Source organism: Panthera uncia, chromosome B4 (assembly GCF_023721935.1).
Source record: "Panthera uncia isolate 11264 chromosome B4, Puncia_PCG_1.0, whole genome shotgun sequence".
Classification (NCBI taxonomy): domain Eukaryota; kingdom Metazoa; phylum Chordata; class Mammalia; order Carnivora; family Felidae; genus Panthera; species Panthera uncia.
This window is the reverse complement of record NC_064809.1, coordinates 132088104-132095019: the sequence shown is the minus strand read 5'-3', so window position 1 is coordinate 132095019 and position 6916 is coordinate 132088104.

Sequence of the window (6916 nt, the reverse complement as noted above, 5' to 3'; positions counted from 1 at the left end):
AGCTTCAGACCCCGCCCCCGCGGGCCGGCCCCGGCCTGGCCCCGCCCCTCTGCCCAGGCCCCGCCCCCGACCGCCCGCGAGGGCCCTGCTGGCGCCGCCTGCCAGGGCTCGTGATCCGCCTGGCTCCTTCCGGGGGCCCTGAGAGCCCGGAGACTCACCCACCGGGCAGAGGCTGTGAGCAGAGAGGCTAGGGAGGCCTGGGGAGGTGGCCAAACCTCCTCCAAATTTTTGGGCTACACCCGGGATGATGTCGAGGAGAGTGAAGTCTCTGCTTGACACGTGGGTGCCGGACCCTGACCCTGGGCAGTCACCACGGCTGGCCTCGCTCCCGTGCGGGACCAGGAGCGGGCGGAGGCCCAGGGAGCAGTCACAGCGAGCGGGGCTGCCAGGTGGGTCCTCCCTGGCTCGCTCCGTAGGACTAAAGGTGGCGTGATTCTTTAGTGGTTAAATGTTTGCCTGGAAGGCAAGGCTGCCTCCAGCATGTTCTCACTGTGTCCTGGGGTCACCAGTAGTGCCTGGCACGAACCAGCCTTAATATTTGTTGCACAAATGGATGAATATGTAAATTGGGGACATGGAGAACCTCCCCGGGTTTGGAAGGACAGTAACATTGAGCTTGGGAAGGATTGAGATCCCTAACGCATGAAGGGGATGTTTGGGGTACTAAATGCTGTAATAAAGTCACTGAAGTCCATCCTCTGAGTCAGAGGCAAGTCTCTGACAAATAAGGGAAAGTGCCTCCTGAACATCCACCACCGTTTGCTAATTGGAAGGTCTGACCCCTCAGAGGTCACAGTCCAGCAGAGTCCCTAAATGGTCAACTATAATCCAGCAGATGGGGGCTGGAGAGTGAATTCTCCCCGGGAAATGATAGGAGATCCAGGCCCTGAAGGGGGGCAGGCGGGGGTGTGCCACAAAGCAGGGAACGTTGTTGGTGGCTGGAAAATGTGGGGAAGGGGGGCACTGGGGCTCAGTGCGGCCCTAAGGAATTTGCACCTTACCGAATGGTGGGAGTCTGGGGGAGGGGCTTGGAGCTAGGAGTGATGAGTCCGTTTCTATAATGGGTACATGCACAGTGGTGCCTCAGTTCCGGAAATGCTTTGGCTTCCTTGACACGTTATGCTGGGGGTCCGAGATCGTGGGGTGACAGAAACAATGACTACTGCCACCGACCGCCCTCCCCCACCAACAGCACCGTGGCAGCTCTGGTCTTGCTTCCTCAGGGAATCGCACAGAGAAGTCACTATTCTACACAAATGTACACCTGGTCACAGGGGCCCTGACAAAGGGTGACCTGCATTGACTCAGCCTCCGGACAGTCCCCCTTGTCCCCCGCCCCACCGCTAGACTGGACTGGGCTCCAGGCAAATGCCCTGCACGCTGGGCGCGAGGGAGCCAGTGAGCACAGTGCACTCCTGAGGCTTCAGGACGGAGCAGACCCTCTTTTGTTGGGGCACAGATTCAGGAATGCTGCTGGGGAGTTAGGGGACTGGGTGCGGCCAGAGCACTGCAACGGTGACCGGGTGGTGGCCCAGCCTACCGTGGCGGAGGGGCTGGTGAGCTGGGCATCTCAGCAGCCCGAGGGTGCAGAGGGGGCTTCAATGCCTGCCAGCGGGGATGGGCAGAAATGCCGTTTGATTGTGGTGTGCCTGGTCCTGGTGCGAGTGGCTTCAGAGTGAGCGCCATACTCCAGGGAAGCTTGGCAGTCGGGAGCTGTTAAAAACTCTTTGCCGGGGGGCGCCTGGGTGGCTCAGTCGGTTAAGCGTCCGACTTCGGCTCAGGTCACGATCTCGCGGTCCGTGAGTTCGAGCCCCGCATCGGGCTCTGTGCTGACAGCTCAGAGCCTGGAGCCTGCTTCAGATTCTGTGTCTCCCTCTCTCTCTGACCCTCTCCCATTCATGCTCTGTCTCTCTCTGTCTCAAAAATAAATAAACGTTAAAAAAAAAAAAATTAAAAAAAAAAAACTCTTTGCCGGCACGAAGTCCTGGCGCGCAGTCCTGGAGCCGGTAACTCAGGCTTTGACGCCCCCTGCCTGTAGTCATAAGAGCTCTCCAAGCTCCACTGTCCGCAGGCTAAACTGACTGCTGGCCTGCCAGCCCGCCCTGTGCCAGTAGGCCTCACCAGGCACGGTGGCTGAAGTGTCCTTTGCAAGGTCAGCTGTTCCCTCCGCCCCTTCCCTTCATGCCCTTCCCTGACCTGTTTCCTTAGAGCCCTAAAGGGACTGATATGGGAGAGAGAGATGACTCTATATCTCTTTTAAACAAACAAACAAACAAACAAAGAAAGCAAAGCAAATAGCCTGTCCTGAGAATACCCACAGCTTCTCCTTTTTCTCTTCTTTGGTCCAGAGACAGTGGGTTTTCAGCTGATTTCATTTAGGGCTTAAAAGTCACAAAATAGAGGGGCGCCTGGGTGGCTCAGTCGGTTGAGCGTCCGACTTCAGCTCAGGTCGTGATCTCACCACTTGTGGGTTCAAGCCCCGCGTCGGGCTCTGTGCTGTCAGCTCAGAGCCTGGAGCCTGCTTGGGATTCTGTGTCTCCCTCTCTCTCTGTCCCTCCCCTGCTCATGCTTTGTCTCTCTGTCTCAAAAATAATAAAAACATTAAAAAAATTTTTTTAAAAAGTCACAAAATAGGGTTCACTCAAACCAACAGATCTTGACTCAGTGAAACCCTCTCCCCCTGCAAACTCACCCTTCTGGAGTGATAGTCAAAATGTGGGGTGCCTGGGTGGCTCAGTCACGTAAGCGTCCAACTGTTGATTTCGGCTCGGGCCGTGGTCTCACAGTTGGTGGGTTTGAGCCCCATGTGGGGCTCTGTGCTGACAGCGTGGAGCCTGCTTGGGGTTCTCTGTCTCTCCATACCTCCCCTGCTGGCTCGCTCTGTCTCTCTCAAAAGAAATAAATAAGCATCAAAACAACAACAACAACAACAAAAAAAACACAACAAAAAAACGTGCAACCACCTACCAGACTAGAGGGTTCTAGCCCCTTGTGGCCAGGGAGGTCCGCAGGGAGTCCCTGGGAGGAGCGTGGGGAGACCCTGTACCATCAGGTACGAGCACATTTCAGGAGTTCAGCAGCTGGTACAGCCACGCTGTCAGCCCAGCCACCCTGTCCTCCTGTTGCCTTCGGTTAGAAAGGGAAGCCACTTTCTCTCTCCCTCCCTCCCTTTTTTTTTTTTTTTTTTTTTAAGATTTTATTTTTAAGTAATCTCTACACCCAGTGTGGGGCTTGAACTTACAACCCTGAGGTCAACAATTGCATGCTGAACTGACTGAGCCAGCCAGGTACCCTGCCACTCGAGGGGGATCTTAGGGTTCCTCTTGTCCCCACACCGTTATGTTTGTTTTCAGATTCATTAAAGAAACATTTCCTGAGCAGGCAGTTTGCATAAGATCATGTGCTGGGAGCCAGAATAGAGAAGCATGTCTGGTGTCGGGCAGGGTTATGTGACAGGAATGAGAAGAGGCACTGAAGAGGAAGGGGGAGTCTGGAAGAGGAGGGTGACTGCCAGGATTCTGACCCTGGGTGACTGGCAGGTACTGGTGTGTGCCCTCAAGATGAGGACAACAGAAGAAATGGCGAGGAGGCTAAAGGTAAAATTCATTGAGCCGCAGGCTACAAAGAGGTGCTCTGGGGAGCCCCCTTCTGTGTTCCCAGAGACTCCTGAGTGCATTTCTCTTAGCTCCCAGCAGCTTGTGTCAGAGGATGTATCAGTCTTCCTCCCTTTTGTTGCCGTAGTCCCAGGAACTGTGTTGACTTCCTGCGATTACGAGTCCTGCAGTCTTTCTTAGTGTGCTCTCCCTTCCGTGCCAACGTCGCCCTGAGCCCTTATTTCATTTCCGCTGTTAAATTCTTCCTGTTGAAAAGCCTCTGCTCACTTACTTAGACACCGGCTGATACCTTTACGTACCTGCCAGATGGGCGAAAGAGAAAAAGTCTGATGGCATCAAGCACTGGGCAAGGTACAGAGCGGTTGAAACCGCTGGTGGGACGTCTAACTTGAGGCCCCCTGAGAAACAGTTTGGCTTCAGCTGTTTAAGTTGAAGGTTGATACGCCGCGACCCAGCGGTTCCACGCGTAGGTGTAGAACCTGAAGAAACCGGTGCACGTAGTATTGCTTGCGAAAGCCAAGAGCTGAAAGGATCTGAGTGCCGTCAACGAAGACGTGGCTAAGCAGATTGTAGTATATGGATTTGATGGACTTGAATACAACAATGACAAAAGAAGGAATGCTCTACACGCCAGCATAGATGCTGTTACAAAGATAATGTTGAGCGACAGAAGCGAAACAGAATGACAGGGCAAAGCACTTTATAACAAGGTCGGGTCAGTAGAGCACGAGACTCTTGATCGCGGTCGTAAATTCGAGCCCCACGTCGGGTGGATAGTTTACTTAAAAAAAAAAAGAATCAATTGAATCTTAAAAAAAAAAAAAAAGAGGTTCAGAAACAGGACAAAGCTAAAAATACATCGCAGTAGGTAGGAAAAAGCCTCCAAAAGATGTGCACGTCCTAATCCCTGGAACCTATTAATTCTTACTCTTGGGAACGTGATCAGGAAGAGCCACACAGACTCCTTCTTTTTTTTTTTTTTTTTTTTAATGAAGTTTTATTTTATTTATTTACTTTTTTTAATGTTTATTTATTTTTTTGAGACAGAGAGAGACAGAGCATGAACGGGGGAAGGTCCGAGAGAGAGGGAGACACAGAATCTGAAGCAGGCTCCAGGCTCCGAGCTGTCCGCAACAGAGCCTGATGCGGGGCTCGAACTCACGGACCGTGAGATCATGACCTGAGCCGAAGTCGGACACTTAACCGACTGAGCCACCCAGGTGCCCCACAGACTCCTTCTAAGATGATGGCAGTATTTCATCTTAACCCATGTGGTGGTTATTTGGGTGTTTGCCTTATTATTTTTGCAAGTCTTTATAATGTCGTAGGTGTCTTCTACACTCTTCTATATATGACATGTAATAAAAAGACAATGTTTAGTGCTCTTAAGGACGGAGATATAGAATTGGAACTGTGGGCATCCAGGCGGCAAATGACGCCAGGGAGTTGAACGGAGTCTGCTGGGAGGGCGTGTCACGTGAGAAGGGAAAAGGTCCCGGAGATCCTGGGGAGCCTTGGGATTTCCTGGACAGACAAAGGGAAATTTAGGCAGCGTGGGCAGACCCGTGGCAAGAGAAGCAGCCGTGCGTGGTCCGTGGGAAACCAAAAAGAGGAGAACCTGTCGAGAAGGGAGTGGTCAACAGCGTCGAGAGCCGCAGAGAGAACAACAAAAATGGAAGATGGAACCACGTCAATGCGAGCGCGAGGCTAAAAGGTCACCCATTTCAGTGCCAAGATGGCGTCAGAATGCTGGCATGGAGAATTGAAAAGTGAATGGGAGGTGAGGTGGGGAGGCAATGAGGCCAGGCTGTGGTTTCCAGGGGCTCGGTCTCAAGGATGGGGCCGGGGACGTAGCCACCTGAGAGTATTTGGAAGAAACGTGCTATAAAACTTAAACCCAAAAGGGTAGAAGAGGAAAGAGAAGGGTCGGAAAAAACAAAACAAAACCTTGAAATGAGGTCACATCCTCTGTACTCTATACCGTACTCCGTTGATTCTATCCCAGTTTAAACGGATTAGGGCTTATTCCAAGATTGGGTTGGAGGAGCAAAAGAGGTGCCTTTACTTCCTGTGCTCATGTGGTAATTGGGTACCTTCAAGGATCTGGCCACGGTCTGGAGTGAGTGTGAAAGCTCAGGGGAAGTTAATAAGGCTCATTCTGGCCCCTGCAGTGGAGAGGACCACACTCCGTCAAGGAAAGGCTTGTCCAAACCCGACTGGCCATTATTAAGACAACTGAACCATTCTAGTTCTTCAGCACGATCTTCCCCGGGGGTCCTAAGGCCACTGTGGCACCCATGCTCACCCCAGCAGAGACATTGGCCTGGGATGGCTTTCTATTTGGAATGTCTCCTCCTCCTTACTTTTGCTTTTTAAATCATCTGAGAAGTGGGTATGGTTGGAGATGAAGTTTGGTGATGGGCTGTATGAGTTTGCCTGGAACAAAGAACCACAACCGGGGACTTCAAACGACAGAAATTTCTCGCCGGGCAGTTCTAGAGGGTGGATGTCCAAGATCAAGATGTCGGCGGGGTTGGTTCTTTCCGAAGTCTGTGAGGGAGAATCTGGCCATGCCTCTATCCCAGCTTCTGATGGTTTGTTGGCAATCTTTGGCATTTGTTGGCTTGTAGATGTATCGCTCCAATCTCTGCCTTCATCTACACACAGTGTTTTCTGGGGCTTTGTGTTGTCTGTACTCCGTGTATGTCTGCCTCTGTGTTCAAATTTCCCTCTTTCAAAAAAATTTTTTTTAATGTTTATTTATTTTTTGAGAGAGAGGGACAGAGAGACAGAATGCAAGCGGGGGAGGAGCAGAGAGCAAGGGAGACACAGAATCCAAAGCAGGCTTCCAGGCTCTGAGCTGTCAGCACAGAGCCCAATGTGGGGCTCGAACCCACAAACAGTGAGATCGTGACCTGAACCGAAGTCAGATGCTTAACCCACTGAGCCACCTAGGCACCCCACTCTTTTTTTTTTTTTAATGTTTTATTTGTTTTGAGAGAGAGATGCACACGTGAGCAGAGGAGGGGCAGAGAGAGAGAGAGAGAGAGAATCCTAAGCAGGCTATGCGCTGTCAGCACTGAGCTGGCTATAAGGCTCGATCTCATGAACTGTGAGATCATGACCTGAGCTGAAACCAAGAGTCGGACACTTACCTGACTGAGCCACCCAGGTGCCCCAAATTTCCCTCTTTTATAAGGGCTCCTGCCATATTGGATTAATGACCTCCTTTTAACTTCATTATCTTTATAAAGACCCTGTTTCCAAATAAGGTCATGTTCACAGGTAGCGAAGGCTAGGAC